Here is a 17,122-nt window from a genome sequence, read left to right as displayed (position 1 = left end):
TCCGGGACAGTTTAGTAAACTGTCCGGGACAGTTTACAAACCGTCCCGGACGGTTTCTAAACTGTCCCGGACAGTTTAGAATAGTTTTGGACCAGTTCGTACACCATAGTTAATGGGCCTTATGCCATATACGACCAGCGTAACTCCACGCTAACTTTTATGGCGCACCAAAGGGGTCGAAACTTTAACTTCTGCTCGAGCAGAAAAAATGCTGCTCGAGCAGCATTTAAATGCTGCTCGAGCAGGATATTGCTGCTCGAGCAGCAATTTACTGGTCGAGCAGCATTTAAATGCTGCTCGAGCAGCAAAATTCCTGCTCGAGCAGCAATATGCTGCTCGAGCAACATTTATTTTTAGAATAAGCCATTGAACCCGTCAGCCAATCAAATTTGAGCTTACAAACGGACGACATTAGCTATCTCTACGGAAACGAAATAGACCGGTGAAGCGTCAATATTGTCAGATCGTGAGATCTGACGATTTTCACAGAACCCTCGTGGTATTGCTCCGATCAGTTGCCGTGAAAAATGTCAGATTGATGAAAAATAATATTTAACGCATTGTTGTTTCAATGCAACTTAATTTCGCGTTTTAACAGCTTGCAGTTATTTTCGGACATCTTTTTTTTCGGACGTTGAACCTAAACACATTGTTCACAACAAAGATATCAAAACAGTAGTTCTAACACCATGCAAACATTTGAATTTTAAAACGATTTTCGTTTTAAATGTTATATATATCGATGATGTACATGCATTGCGTTGTAAAGAAATATGGTAATGCCTAATTTACAGTCACGAGTGTTGCAGTTTTTTAATACAAAGATATAACATTGATTTAAGAAAATACTTTATATATATATATATATATATATTATTTCAGCTAAAAAAAGTTAAAAACTGATTATGAACCAAATTCAGTTCCAGAAATGTATAATCCCAATCGGTGTTTTTATCATTATTTTAGCTAATTCACATGTACACTCAATTCAGGAAAACTATTGTATTATATTTCACACAATCATATTTACCACTATTTAACATGTCAATAAGCTCGATTGGTAATTGTCGGTTCGGCTCGGGTAATGCTTTAAAGTACCCCGTGTACTCTTAAGTATACTTTAATGTACCCCGGGTACGCTAAATATACTTAAACGTACCGTTGGTCTGTCTGTCAGTGCAGTCACTCACAAACTTTTCAGTGCTTTATCTCAGAAACTCAATATAAGTTTTCAACATAAAACTTTATGGGTGTATAAATATAGCTGAGGAGGTGCCATGCACAAGAACCATAACCCGTCGCTTTCTGAAATAAGAGTTATTTCGCTTTGTTGTTTTTGTATGATGTAACTAGGGCTATATCTCAGATACTATACAAGATTTTAAAGGGATCTTTTCACGCTTTGGTAAATTGACAAAATTGAAAAAAGTTGTTTCAGATTCGTAATTTTTCGTTTTAGTTATGATATTTGTGAGGAAACAGTAATACTGAACATTAACCATGCTCTACTATAGCCATTATATGCATCTTTTGACGATTTTAAAACCTAAAATTTATAAAGCGTTGCAACGCGAAACGATTGAATAATTTGGAGAGTTCTGTTTTTGTCGTTAAATTTTGTGAAACTACGAAGATTGCTTATATAAGGTATAAAATACGTCAAGAATTTGTACTCGGCGGAATAGCTCAGTAGGCTAGAGCGTTTTTACTTCAGGACTCTGGCAGGACTCCAGAGGTCACTGGTTCGAAACCTGCTCCGGGCAATGTTCTTTTCCTTTTTTTATTTTTTTTCTTGATTTTTTACTTGAGCTTTTACGATCCAATGTTTACATTTATCAATATAAAGCATTTAATGAATAAGTTAAAAAAATGCCAAAATCTGTGAAAAGGCCCCTTTAACATGAAACTTCATGGGTGTTTAATTATCAATGCACGAGAACCATAACCGTATACTTTCTTACATAACTGTTATTGCCCTTTCTTGTTATTGTTATTTTATGATGTAACTTTTCAGGGCTATATCTCATTTATAGAACCATGCATAAGAACCACAACCCTTCACTTTCTTATATAAGAGGTATTGCCCTTTGTTGTTTTTGTATGATGTAACTTTTCAGGGCTTTATCTCAGAAACTATAAATACAAGATTTCAACATGAAATTTCATGGGTGTATAATTGTCAATGAGAATAAGTGCCATGCACAAGGAACATAACCCTAGTACATATGTACATGTCTGATGTTACTTTACAGGACTATATCACAGAATACTATACACAATTTAAAGATGAAATTTAATGGATGTTAAGATATCAATGAGGAGAGGTGTCATGCACAAAATCTATAACCCTACACTTTCTTAAATAAGAGTTATTGCCAATTGTTATCCCCACGCTTTTTGAAAAAAAGGTGGGGATATTGTGGTTATCTCCGCCGTCCGTCCGTCTGTCTGTCTGTCCGTCCGTCCTGGCCACTATCTCCTCCTACACTAAAAGCACTAGAACCTTGAAACTTACACACATGGTAGCTATGAGCATATGTGCGACCCTGCACTATTTGGAATTTTGATCTGACCCCTGGGTCAAAAGTTATAGCGGTTGGGGTGGGGCCGCGTCAGAAATTATCACTCATTTTTTTAGGTTATTTTACATTTACTTCTTTATTTCTACACCGATTCACTTCAAATTGATACTGGACCTCTCTTATGACAATACAGTCAATCTCAACCATGCATGGCCCCAATCCCAACCCTGGGGCGCCCGCCCACATAGGCCACACCCACCAAAAAATTCCATTTACTATATTTTTTTCATTTCTACACGGATTCACTTCAAATTGATACTGAACTTCTCTTATGACATTAGGGTCAATCTCAACTATGCATGGCCCCATAACCAACCCTGGGGCCCCGCCCACATAGACCACACCCACCCAAAATTGCCTTTACTATAATTTCTTCATTTCTACACCGATTCACTTCAAATTGATATTGAACTTCTCTTATGACAATACAGTCAATCTCAACTATGCATGGCCCCATTACCAACTCTGGGGCGCCCCGGCCACATAGACCACACCCACCCAAAATTGCCTTTTACTATACTTTCTTTATTTCTACACCGATTCACTTCAAATTGATACTGAACCTCTCTTATGACAATACGGTTAATCTCAACTATGCATGGCCGCATTACCAACCCTGGGGCCCCGCCCACATAGACCACACCCGCCCAAAATTGCCTTTTACTATAATTTCTTCATTTCTACACCGATTCACTTCAAATTGATACTGAACTTCTCTTATGACAATACGGTCAATCTCAACTATGCATGGCACAATTACCAACCCTGGGGCGCCCTGCCCACATATGTCACACCCACCAAAATTGCCTTTTACTATAACTTCTTCATTTCTACACCAATTCACTTCTAATTGATGATGAACTTCTCTTATGACAATACGGTCAATCTCAGCTATGCATGGCCCCATTACCAACCCTGGGGCACACCTAGGTCAAACATTCAGCGTGGGGATACGCGTCGGCCTCTGCCACGCCATTTCTAGTTTTTTTTATGTTGTTACTTTTAAATAAGTGAGATAAGGGTACAACCCTTCAAATAAACTTTTCTGTTAGTTCTGCACCCATCAATAATCAAAATTTATTTGGCGGGGGATATCAATTTAACGAATTTGCTTATTATTAGTCTAAACGTTGAAAAAGACTTAATATTTTAAGTAGCAATGAGAATGTGAGACACAACAGACTCATCAGTCATCAGTATTATGTTAGCATATCTTTAGTCGGTTACTTAACTAGGGCAAATAAAGTTGAAGTTTATCAGGTGGTCTAAAAGTCCTCACCGCCTAGCAGATAAGTCTACAAAGTATTTTAAAACCGGTTCATGAACATGAAATGATAAGTCATTTACGCCATCGGGATTTTTTATTTAAGTCAATATGTTTTTGGAATCTTAAGGCACTCATTGAAAAATACACCACTACATTAATAAATATCTAGGTCAATTGTGATTCTGTCAAGCAATGATTATCATATCAATTATTATCTCCAGAGTTATTCTTTTTTTCTTGCACTTATCATAATCTAACCATCTGCATTATGTTTGCCAAACAGGTGGTTTTGCAATCTGAGCACCACAATCATCAATATTTTTGTGTGGATATAAAGATGTTATAAAAATGTAGGATTTAAAACCTTAAGTTTTATTGTGCTGTACTTGTTTAGGAGATGTGTAATACCAACTGGCTACTTCTGTTTTCAGAACTAAAAGGCACAGAAGGATTTTATTAATATTTTGTTGAGTTCTCAGATTAATCGAGCCCAAAGCACTTCTTGCTACAAAAACATATTTTCGAGCAACAACACATATTGATAATATCCATTTTAATGCCGTGCGGGTCTTTACAGTGGAGTGATCGAGTCGCACAGATATGTTTGCCGCACTCCATGAATCAGAAGTCTGCGTCTCACGACTAGTCTCGATAAACTGAATCATGGGCCTGTCGCAACATTGTGGGATGCTTTTTCATGACCAAACATTTGGCAGTCTGGAAATAAAGTAAAAGTCATTCATACTTAACTTAAAAAACAACAACATTTGTTTGCAATAAGAAAAGCATATATTCACTAGATTAAGTGTTCACAAAAAATACTATTTCTGAAAATAAAATTGCAAGAACGATAGTTTGAAAGTGAAAAGTATTCATGTTTTATGCATCATAAATATACAATCACATTAAGACACTGAAAAACAACTTTTCATACAAAATAATATAATGGAGCAAAGAGAATGCTTTTTTCATTACATGACACATTAATAAATTAAAATATGAGTAATCTTCTTGTTTAACCTTTTTTCAGGGTTATTTGACAAAAGTGGGACTCTATAACACAGTTTGATCCTTAGGTTATGATATTACATTTGAAATATCATGTCCTTTATAAATTAAAAGAAAATGCAAGGCTCTAAAAACCAATTCACCAACAGAAAGGTACGATGATTATATTCTACATTCTCCCATTATTTTGTTGAATAAAAGTTAATGCAGATCTTTACTAAGCAAACTAGAGCTTTGTCGCAGACGTGAAAAATACCCCCACGTGCCGCATTGACACAGACTATTTTGCATGCTGTCTTCACAAAACATGAGAATCAAATTTATGGCGATTTTTAAGAATGATAATGCCATTATCATTTATGGCCATTTCGACCTTTGAACTCTTGAATTCTTTAGCATGACATGCAGTCCAAATTTATGGCCATTTTTTTACTTTTGAACTCCAAGTGTGACCTAGACCTTGGAGTTATCGACATAATTCTTTCGCATGACACATCGTCCAATGACTGTGAACAAATGAACCATGTATTTTTAAAATCTCACAATAAATGACATAGTTATGGCCCGGACAAGATCATTTATGGCCAATTTTGACCTTTGAACTCACAGTGTGACCTTGACGTTGCAGATATAGACGTAATTCTTTTGCGCGACACACCGTCCAATAATGGTGAACAAATGTGCCAAATGATTTTAAAATCTCACAATGAACAACATAGTTATGGCCTGGACAAGCTCATTTATGGCCTTTTTTAACCTTTGAACTCAAAGTGTGACCTTGAACTTGGAGTTATCGACGTAATTCTTTCGCGCGACACACCGTCCAATGATGGTGAACAAATGTGCCAAATGATTTTAAAATCTCACAATGAATGACATAGTTATTGCCCAGACAAGCTCATTTATGGCCATTTTTAATCTTTGAACTCAAAGTGTGACCTTGACCTTGGAGATATTAAAGTAATTCTTTCGCCCGACACACCGTCACATGATGGTGAACAAATTTGCCAAATGATTTAAAATCTCACAATAAATGATAAAGTTATGGCCCGGACAAGCATTTGACCCTTGAACTCCAAGTGTGACCTTGATCTTGGAGATATCGACGTACTTTTTTCAGGCAACACACCGTTCCATGATGGTGAACAAATGTACCAAGTTATTTTAAAATCTAACGATTAATGACATAGTTATGGTCCGGACAAACTTTCGGTTTAAAAACACACTAAGTGACCCCGTGACCTAGTTTTTGACCCAGCATGACCCATATTCAAACTTGGCCTAAACATCATCAAGATACAACTTGTGACCAAGTTTGGAGAAGATCGGATGAAATTTCGGGACAGACCCAGAGACCGACCGACAGTACGACAAAGTGACTCCTATATAGAAATATAAAGCTAATTTATTACCATCAATGCAAACACTCCACAGCTGTTTCCATGGCGCTGTTTGTTGCAAGGTGGGGCTTTGAACTCTGAACTGAATTTTTTCCAAGCCATCTTTCACAATTTGCGCTCGTTGACACATGACCTGGCTGCAACAAATATTTTGTTGGTAAAAATCCACAAAAATCATGTGCCTATATACTTAAGCGGTACTTTATCTATACCAAATTGTTTTGGTTATCAGTTTTCAAACATATATATATATATATGTGAATCTATTAACACATTATTTGAAACACATAAGTGTGAGAGATAGGACACAATAATAAATAAGAATGAACTAAGAAAGCAAGCTTAAATTTATATATAGCCTATCATTTTTAAAGTGTTGGTGGTCATTACAAGTTAATATTTAAGATACAGATCCAAATATAGAAAACAAATAAGATTTACAAAGTTTTTTGAATATCTTGTTTGGTATATTGCCTGATGAATGATAACTGGAACTGGCCAAAAAAGCTCCCTAAATGTGACCTTTGATCTCTTGTTAACGCATGCGCTGCAGCTCCTCTACATGGAGAACATATGTGGTAAGCTATATTAAAAATGGCATATTCAATTATCGAATCACAGTTTGGATAAGCTCAGAGACACACATAAAATGCACATACACCAACTGCTACTGTGACTGCTATATCAAGCAGGTAAGACAAACAAGATGCGTTTGTGAAACACAATGTCCCCCTATATGACGTTTGACCTTGAAGGATGACCTTGACCTTAACCCTTCACCACTCAAAATGTGCAGCTCCATTAGATACACATGCATTTCAAATATAAAATTGCTAGCTTCAATATTGCAGAAGTGACATTACATAAGCAATTTTGACCATATATTTGACCTTGAAGGATGACCTTGACCTTGACCTTTCACCACTCAAAATGTGCAGCTCCATGAGATACACATGCATGCCAAATATCAAGTTTCTATCTTCAATATTGCATAAGTATTCATAAAATAAGCGATTTGGGCCACATATATTTGACCTCTGACCTTGAAGAATGACCTTGACCTTTCACCAATCAAAATGTGCAGCTCCATGAGATACACATGCATGCCAAATATCAAGTTGCTATCTTCAATATTGCAAAAGTACTCATAAAATGAGCGATTTTGGCCACATATATTTGACCTCTGACCTTGAAGGATGATCTTAACCTTGACCTTTCACCACTCAAAATGTGCAGCTCCATGAGATACATATGCATGCCAAATATCAAGTTGCTATCTTCAATTTTGCAAAAGTTATTGCAAATGTTACCAACAGACCAACCAACCAACCAACAGACAGGGCAAAAACAATATCTCCCCCACTACTATAGTGGGGGACATAAAAATGAATTACAGCTTTAAACTTTACCAGAACAAATCGAACAATGCCTTGTTGTTACCACCCAACCAGTCGTAAATGGTTACAGTCCTGGACATAACACTTGCAACCAGCAAAACCCAGTGATTGTTGCCTTTACATTGTGGCAGCATAAGTAGATCATACATATTGAAGTCCACCTACAAAATGTGAAATTATAATGTACCTTAAACAATGTATACATTACTAAACAGTGAGAAATTTGCTCAAATTACTTCAAAGAAGTATAGTGGCATGCTAGAATCAAGTACAGTTTAAGTTAACAATTAAACAAGATACAAAGGGCCATAACTCCGTTATTAACAGATGGTGTACAATGCCATTTGGCGTGCATTATCCTCTTATCCATATATATACTCATACAAAGTTTCAATAAAATACCCCAAAGCACTTCCAAGATATGGCTCCGGACACAAAAGTGACAGACAGCCGGACAGCCGGACGAACAGCCGGACAACGCCAAAACAATATCCCTCCGCCTCTGGCACGGGATATATACTCATACCAAGTTTCAATCAAATCCGCCAATGCACTTCCAAGATATGGCTCCGGACACAAAAGTGTCTATAGTAAAAAGCATTTTTTTCAAGATACAAAGGGCCATAACTCTGTTTTTAACAGATTGTATACAATGCCATTTGGCGTGCATCATCCTCTTATGCATATATATACTCATACCAAGTTTCAATGAAATCCGCCAAAGCACTTCCAAGATATGGCTCTGGCCACAAAAGTGCCTATAGTAAAAAGCATTTTTTCAAGATACAAAGGGCCATAACTCTGTTTTTAACAGATGGTGTACAATGCCATTTGGCGTGCATCATCCTCTTATGCATATATATACTCATACCAAGTTTCAATGAAATCCGCCAAAGCACTTCCAAGATATTGCTCCGGACACAAAAGTGCCTATAGTAAATAGCATTGTCAAAACAAAAGATTGTCAGGCAATATGGTACTCCTGGAACAACTTTGTAGAGGTCATCATTTGCAAGGACATGTAGAATTTATGAAAAACCACCACTTTTACATAAAAATTCATGTCATGTAAAACGAAGACTTTGGCATTCATATCTCACAGACATATCAAGTCATTACCACTGCCACCTTTATCAACATAATTATTGGACACATAGAGAACTACTATAGCTCACTACATACAAAATGTGGTAGCCCTAGATCCTAGAGTTAAGGACAATGACGCACGCAGGCACGGACGGACGCACGCATGACGGACACAGGACCATGACATAAGCCCCCCTGGCCTTTGGCCAGTGGAGCTAATAATCAATTAAGGAAGGGAGGGAGCACCCCTCACTAACCCAACCATAAAGGCCCCTGGGCATCTGAAATATGATCACAAGCACTAATAATCATATAATAATGATAAAACCCGGTCACCACTGTCGATAAATTGGAAATTGTTATGATTGTGAGATATAATGTAAACATTTGCATTACAGATCAATCTTTTTTCTTCAAGCCCAACACAAAATAACAATGCAAAATTAAAGTTTTAAAGGTTTTCAATGGGTACAAATAGGGTACTTATCTGGACATTGGAAACGTTGAAATACATGAAAATATCATCAAACAACTTAAATGTATTTCATTGTTAAAATATGTTTTTCTTGATTTTTCTCCAAACTTTACACAAATATGGGTGATTTCAAAAATATAAACTAGAAATGGCGCGGCAGAGGCCGACGTGTATACCCACGCCGCATGTTTGACCCAGGGGTGCCCCAGGGTTGGTAATGGGGCTATGCATAGTTGAGATTGAACGTATTGTCATAAGAGAAGTTCTGTATCAATTAGATGTGAATCGGTGTAGAAATGAAGATATTATAGTAAAAGGCAATTTTGGGTGGGCGTGGCCTATGTGGGCGGGTGCCCCAGGGTTGGTAATGGGGCCATGCATAGTTGAGATTAACCATAATGTCATAAGAGAGGTTCAGTATCAATTTGAAGTGAATCGGTGTAGAAATGAAGAAATTATAGTAAAAGGCAATTTTGGGTGGGCGTGGTCTATGTGGGCGTGGCCAATGTGGGCGGGGCACCCCAGGGTTGGTAATGGGGCCATGCATAGTTGAGATTATCCGTATTGCCATAAGAGAGGTTCAATATCAATTTGAAGACATTCGGTGTAGTCTCCGGTGCACTCAAAATGTGCAGCTCCATGAGATACACATGCATGCCAAATATCAAGTTGCTATCTTGAATATTGCAAAAGTTATGACCAAGGTTAAAGTTTTGGGACACACACACACACATACAATGACAGACAGGCCAAAAACAATATACCCCGATCTTTCGATCCGGGGGCATAAAAATGAGTAAAAATCTCTGACCCGGCCCCACCTCAACCCACATAACTTTTGACCTAGGGGTCAGATCAAAATTCCAAATAGTGCAGGGTCGCACATATGCTCATAGCTACCATGTGTGTAAGTTTCAAGGTTCTAGTGCTTATAGTGTAGGAGAAAGTGGCCAGGACGGACAGACGGACGGAAGACGGAGATAACCACTATATCCCCACTTTTTCTCCGAAAAGCGTGGGGATAATGAAGCATAAATGAAAGTTTTTCTCAAATTTTAGATGTTAAGTTATGGCAACAGTTTTGTTTGTATTGCATAGGGAAAGGGTTCAAGTTTTATAAATGAGTAGGGCCGTTCTGTCAGATGTAATCACTTTTTCACAACAAAAAATGTTAACCAAATGTTTTGAATTTTTTTTTAATGTACATGTCTTTTGCACTTAATAAAATCCCATTAAAACATATTATCAATATTTTGTGTGTTTTGTCAACATGCAGTATGTTCTTAAGCAAAATTTAAATACAAAATCAGAAGTGTTCTAAAAAAAAATATGGAAAAAATTGAAATTTTCATGTTTTTTAACACATATTTTTCAAAACTATACTCCTAAAAGTTTTTTTCCTGGCCTCAAAGCAGTGTATCTTAAAGTAAAAACTCAGATTTATCAAAATATAGGATGGCCTTCAAATATATGCGAAGTTTTTTTTTATTATATAAGAAAATCTGCAAAAACTAGCTTTTGCCAAAACTGTATACAATTTTCAAACATGTGTACACTTGGGACACTTACATGACTTTTGTATACAAGTTAAATAAGCAAACCATTCAATATTTATAAATACTTTTTTTAATTTTTATTACATTTGACTATACAAATTAATGTTTCCCCAAATAATGTTCTGTGTCCGTTTGATGATTTAAGGTTGATGTTTAGAGATTTAAGGTTATTTGTACTTGACAACCTTAGTTATCATTTATTCTAAGAAATACCCAAACAGTCAGTAATATAGAATACAAATTAAATTGGCATAAAATATTCTTATAAAATTATAAGATAAGTTACAGGGAACTTGAATTGTTTGCTGAAACGATCTAGCATGATTTAAGGCCAAATCTGTACACTTGGGACATTTTCAAAATGGATGAAAATCTGAAGAAAAATAGCATAACTTTTATATGTATTTCATTTGAGGTATTTTTGTGGCGCTAAATATGTTTATAACCGATGGGATATCAGAGGCATAAGGAATCTCCATAATTATGCAGTGTCATAGATCTGTATTTTCCATAAAAAAACACATATATTTCACAAATTGTAGATACATTTGACCTGGTTTTCAATATTTTTCACATAGTTGTATATATTTGACTTTGGTTTCATAATTTATCTTGTTCTATATAATAAAGATCTATTATACATTGCTCTCTATATGCTGGAGATCTATATGCTGGGCATTGTTCTCTATACAAATTGATAGCATACCTTGTTCTCTAAATATCAAATGATGTTCTCTACATATTAAACATTGTTCTCTATGGCATTGACCTTGATCTTTAAATATAAGACATTATGCCTCTTCTATATGTTGGAATTTGATATCTATATATAAGACATTGCTCTCTATACTTGAAGTTGATCTAATATTGTGTTCTCTATATATTGGACGCTTTTCTATAAATATTGAACATGGTTCTGTATACAAATACATGTTTATATTTGTTTTTATAATATTTGACCTCGCTTTCTATAATATGTGTCTTGTTCTGATAAAACTGGGCTAAATTCATGTGCGTAAAGTGTCGTTCCAGATTAGCCTGTGCAGTCCGCACCAGCTTATCAGGGACGACACTTTCCGCTTAAACTTGATTTTCGGTAAGAAGGGACTTCCTTCAAACTAAAAATACCATAAAAGCGGAAAGTCTCGGCTCTGATTAGCCTGTGCAGTCTGCACAGGCTAATCAGGGACGAGACTTTCCGCACATGAATTAAGCCCAGTTTTCTCAGAACAAGACACATATAATTCACTGTTCTTTATTTAGACCTTAAACATTATATTCTCTATATATTGGACCTTGTTCTTTATAAATTAGACCTTGTTCTTTTTATACTTTATACATTAAACACGATGTCCTCTTACTTGACCTTCCTCTGTAATACAATATATCCTCTATATATTTTGGTAATGTGTCATTAAAAATGAATGAAATAATAATAAGTGCTGTACCGTTGTTTATCGAAAGTTTTAAAATGGTTTTTAGTTTAGATGTGTAGGAATTGTACCACAAGGGTGACAGTCTGCGTGGTTTAATTATAAGTGTCTGAAAGACTTTTTCATCCATTATATTTGACATTTGACCATATTCAACTTTTATTTTGGCTTTTTTTCCAGTTACTTTTGAATGCTTTATTAAATCGAAATTTAATCATTAATTCTGCTATAATGTAAGTTTGTTTTCACTTTCTGGAGGTTTATAAGAAAAACATTCATTTTGTGTCCCAAGTGTACATGTACAACATTTAATAACCAACTTCAGGCTAACATTGAAGATAATTGGAGAAACATTTTGATTAAAATTGACATTAATTTGAGAAGAGGAAATGTGTTTTTGTAATAATGTTATGGTAAAGTCAAATATACTTCCCACACATTATCATTTATATGCTTATATTTTTTTTCTGAAGACAAAATATGGAGACATACCCATATAATAAGAGTAGTTAACCCCCAGAGTGAAGACACCACCTTTTTCTCTTGGAGATTACACCCTTCTGTGTACTTCTTTCCAGAAAATAAGTGCCTTTGTTTATTTTTTAAAAGCTATCACCTGTCCATCAAACATAAAAAATTCGTACACTTGGGACAATGCGATATTCGTCTTGCAAAAAAAGTTCACAAGGTTTTGGCATCAAATTTTCAGTACATCTAGCGATAAGCATTAATGGTTTGAAGAAAATGATGTAAAACCTTGAAAATTCTATCTTATGAAAAATTTAAAATAACTTTCTTGCAAAATGTACACTTGTGACAGGGACAAATTCTGACCACATTTAGTATTCAGCTGTTCAAAATTTACATGAACAAATAATTGTATAAATACCTGTACAAATGTGTAGAAAAAACATGTGACAGGTTAAAAGGACACTTTTTGCCTATAAATATTGAAGCACTATATGATCCCACCTCTTAATATACCTAAAGAGAGTTGAAAATTGTGGCACAAAATTGACAAGAACATCATTGCTTTGAACACTTGCTACAAAAGATATCAACCTAAGTAAGAAGCATTGTTTTATTTTTCTTAAAGCATATGCATTTTAATATTCATTAAATGATGGCAATACCTAATATTTCTGAAAGTTTTATTGAAGTATAGAATTGAAAATTGCCTTTTACATAAAATGTCACGCAAAACCAGTACACTTGGGGCAATTTTAAGGATATTTTTCAACATATTTTGTTAATGAAGAAAGTTATTGAGAAGAATTTTCACATTTAAGTTAATCACATGGAAACACTTCTGTAAGATAGAAAAAGAACTCAAACAAGCTTTATGGTAAGAAAATAAATGCATGTGTTATTTAGGCTTCATTATTTTTTAAATCACCCATAGGTTATGATGCGGCATTTGTCTTTACGGAATATAAAAAAATCAATCATTTTTACCCGGAAGTTGGCGCTGTAATAAATTTGCTATTTTGTGTGCTCTTTTACCAAGCTTGATTAGGAATTTTTGAAAACGCGCCATGGAGATTTTCTTTTACCATTAAAAATAATAGTTCACGGATTCAAACCATAATTCCTGATTAATATGTTGCTACAGTGGATTCCTGTTCTTAGCATACCATGTCAGCAAAAATTATGCTAATAACAGGAATATGCTATTAACAGGAACACACATTTTAGCATAAATAAAGCAACTGGGGCATACAATAAGTCAAATCTGTTAATAATTGATCGTCAAAGTGAAATTTAAATTCAACATTGTATATGATTGATGTTTAAGATAACTATTTATCAAATGGAATTGTATTCTAAGGTATTTGCATTTGCATTTGAGCATATTTTTGCAAATTTAAAGCATATTTTCTTGGCATTCTGAGAATGTTCTATGCTATAAAGACTTTAAGTGAATTCTGAATATTGGGGTTAAAAATTATGCTATTAATAGAAGAAAAATACATTAAAATTTAAGAATTAATCTGTGCTTTGACATTCTATATGCTAATAACAGAAATATGCTATTATCATGTATGCTAATAAGTGGAATCCAGAAATTATCCTTCAGTCTGACAGAATTTCGTAGCCTGTCAGACCAAACATCTGACAGATTATTTTACATTTTTTGGTGTCTGACTTGGCTTCTCACTTTTGAGTCCATGATGCTAAATGTTTTAGATTCAACACTAGTTTCCTCAACCTCACGACACCAGAGCTCCTGTGATGCAAATATACTTAAGTGGTATAAAGAGATATTTTTTTCCCCTGCAAATTGTGTTTAGTTCCTCACTTCTGGTTAAAAACAAACCTGTTACCCTCCGATTGACTGTCAATTTAAACAGCAAACTTCAATACATATTCCTGTTTGTATTCTTGTATGAAAATGTCCACAACATATGGGCGTAGTTATATGGGGACTGAATATTCAAATACTGGTTCTAGGCCCAGGAAACGGACTAGAGAGCATTTCAAATAAGTAGGAATTACTTTCTATGCAATCGAGCTAAAATAAAGAGGTTTAAACTAATATTCAAATACATGTAGGTTAAGAAGTACAGTAAATGACATGACAAAATACGGTTAGGACATATCATCATCCTTAATTCTAAACCAGCTATACATGACATTATTCTTAAGAGGGGCATTTCAGAATAAAGATAAAAAGATACAAACGATTCGCAATGGAAAAATTATTTCCTGCAAATATTTTTTATCGAAATTATTTCCGTCAAGACATGTTGTACAATAGCATGCCATGGTTAAAATGAGTGTGTAATACAATGCCTAAACTCTTTCTGCAAAGTTTGGGAAGTCTGCTTTAGAGACATTTTTATGGAAGGACAGATGAAAGGTAACTCATTATAGTGCCACCAATGTAATTATTATGCAATTTTTTCGCAGTTCAGAGCTGAAAATAACATCCCAGAACTTAATTATGCACTGCCAAGTTATTCAATAAATAGTAAATTGTAAACATTTCAATTATGAAAAATTAAACAACTTGTAATTCAGACACAACTCACATTTTACCTGTTGTTAGCTTTGAACAAGCTTATTGGCCTCCGTGAAAAAAAATTTACATTAAAATTGAGAAAAGTCCTCGAGAACTCAGTGCCCCAGATAATTATTTGGGAAATAGGGTTTTCAACCATTGATTTTGAAAAATAGGGTGATTCCATTCTTCATATAGAGTGAAATGAGTAATAACAATGCATACCTTAAAATAATTGCTGATTTACTTCCGTTGACGCTGCACACTTGTATTGCTTCAATAGAACTGTAAACTATCATAATAAATTTTAATAAACTGATGTTTGGTAATATCTTTAATCCTTGAAACTGCCCATGATATAAACTTTAAAAAATGTCGACAATTTCTAACTAATGACATGCCTTTTTATACTTTTGACAGGTTTGTTAAGTCACAGACTTTCCATCATGTTTTTTGGATGTCAACTCAACTGCTGTATACACAGTTTCTAACAAAATCGTTAACACGAATGATTCGGCACTTATTGGCTCCTGCTTTCTTGATTCGAAAAAGTTTGCGATCGGCTGATATTTTGGCGCAACAATCTTGGACGTCTTTCGACCTCTCTTAGCTATTTTTATTTCGCATTGTAATAGAAACTGAAAGTACAGACGCTTTACAAATACATGCACAATGAGCGACAAATTAGGTCAGATTGAAAACGCATAGCGTTTGAATAACTATGACCGTTTGCTGAGCATGCTGAATGTAAGCGTCACCGCGTTACGATAATAATTCCAAAGAGAAAATACCTAAAATAAGCAAAGCATTTTTAATCGAAGTTTTGTATCGTTAATTTGACGAATTTGCGTAAAACTAAAAGTCAAATTGGTTGCGTTTTCAATACGCATGATATTGTATTCTTTTGCATTTTTAAACATTTTAATAGGGTGAAAGACGCAGATACGCAGCTTATCTGGGGCACTGAGAACTGGTTAACAGACATAATATTTTGGATAATTGTAAAAGTTAGGACAGCAGATATACATGTATGGGGAGAACGAGAAACGTAAACAATGTTAACCAGAAAGGCACAATCACAGGCAATCGGCACCTGTGTCGGAAGCAATTATTAAGAATCATTAAGAAAGTAAATCGATAGAAACAGAGAACCTACACTTGCGCACCCATTGGGCAATTCTTATCTGTCATCGTCGTGATTTTCGCAAAAGTTTTAACAGCCGTTAGACATTTATGGTCGATTTTCTTATTAAGCGAATGGCAACAATTTTTTGATCGACTAGTTTGCAGACAAAATATAAAGCACTTACCGAGTGTCGCTGTTAAACTTTAAACAGGTCGTCACATAAACTTGCAGAAGATGTCAAAAAAAAAACATCATGGCGGCAGCCATTTTTTTCCAAACAAACCAGTTTCGCACCATGTGGCAAATTATGGAATGAGTGCTGTATTGGACGTCATCATTGATGACGTTCAATCGAACGAATGATAAAGGGGGCTAAGTTTCGTTAAGTTGGTGCAAATCACTGCGATTTGAGCGCCTTGAAAACTGGCCGAACACGTTTGCTGAAATTTGACATGTATATGGACAAGAATGCGATCTACCTGTTGGCGTAGGCGTTATACCTGGCAAAAATCAAGTTTTCGAGTATTTTGTGTTTAAATACTTTTATGGGAAAGGGCACGCGCACAGATAAACATTGTGACGTCACTTCACAAACAGCGTTAGACATCCGCCATCTTGTAACGCGACAAAGAAACTCAGTGTTATTAGTTCAATAAGCACAGAAAATATGATTGTGTTTAATTATCATTAATACAAATGTCTATATTTTGTGCAGCGGATGTTTATTCAGACGGATACGACAGAATTACGTAAGTATCATTGTGTACTTTACAGTAGATTTTACTACGGAA

At 35.2% G+C, this 17,122-nt stretch overlaps 1 long non-coding RNA gene and 1 pseudogene across 3 annotated transcripts; one reads left to right on the top strand and one right to left on the bottom strand.

Moving 5' to 3' along the window:
• LOC127865374 (small nucleolar RNA snR44) lies at positions 1-158 on the top strand (annotated as a pseudogene).
• Positions 159-4,387: 4,229 nt separating this feature from the next.
• LOC127873966 (uncharacterized) lies at positions 4,388-16,623 on the bottom strand. 3 transcript variants are annotated; one of them, XR_008046464.1, is made up of 4 exons: positions 16,516-16,623; positions 7,667-7,815; positions 6,270-6,394; positions 4,388-4,566 (listed from the first exon to the last, which is right to left on the bottom strand). It is a non-coding gene; the product is annotated as an uncharacterized LOC127873966 (long non-coding RNA). The 3 variants fall into 3 exon arrangements; XR_008046465.1 differs by lacking the exon at positions 16,516-16,623 and adding an exon at positions 15,431-15,818; XR_008046463.1 differs by lacking the exon at positions 16,516-16,623 and having other exon boundaries at positions 7,667-8,826.
• Positions 16,624-17,122: the final 499 nt, after the last annotated feature.

The sequence above is a fragment of the Dreissena polymorpha genome, chromosome 1, assembly GCF_020536995.1.
Source record: "Dreissena polymorpha isolate Duluth1 chromosome 1, UMN_Dpol_1.0, whole genome shotgun sequence".
Taxonomy (NCBI): Eukaryota; Metazoa; Mollusca; class Bivalvia; order Myida; family Dreissenidae; genus Dreissena; species Dreissena polymorpha.
The sequence above is the reverse complement of the archived record's forward strand: the minus strand, read 5'-3'. Positions and strand labels throughout refer to the sequence as shown.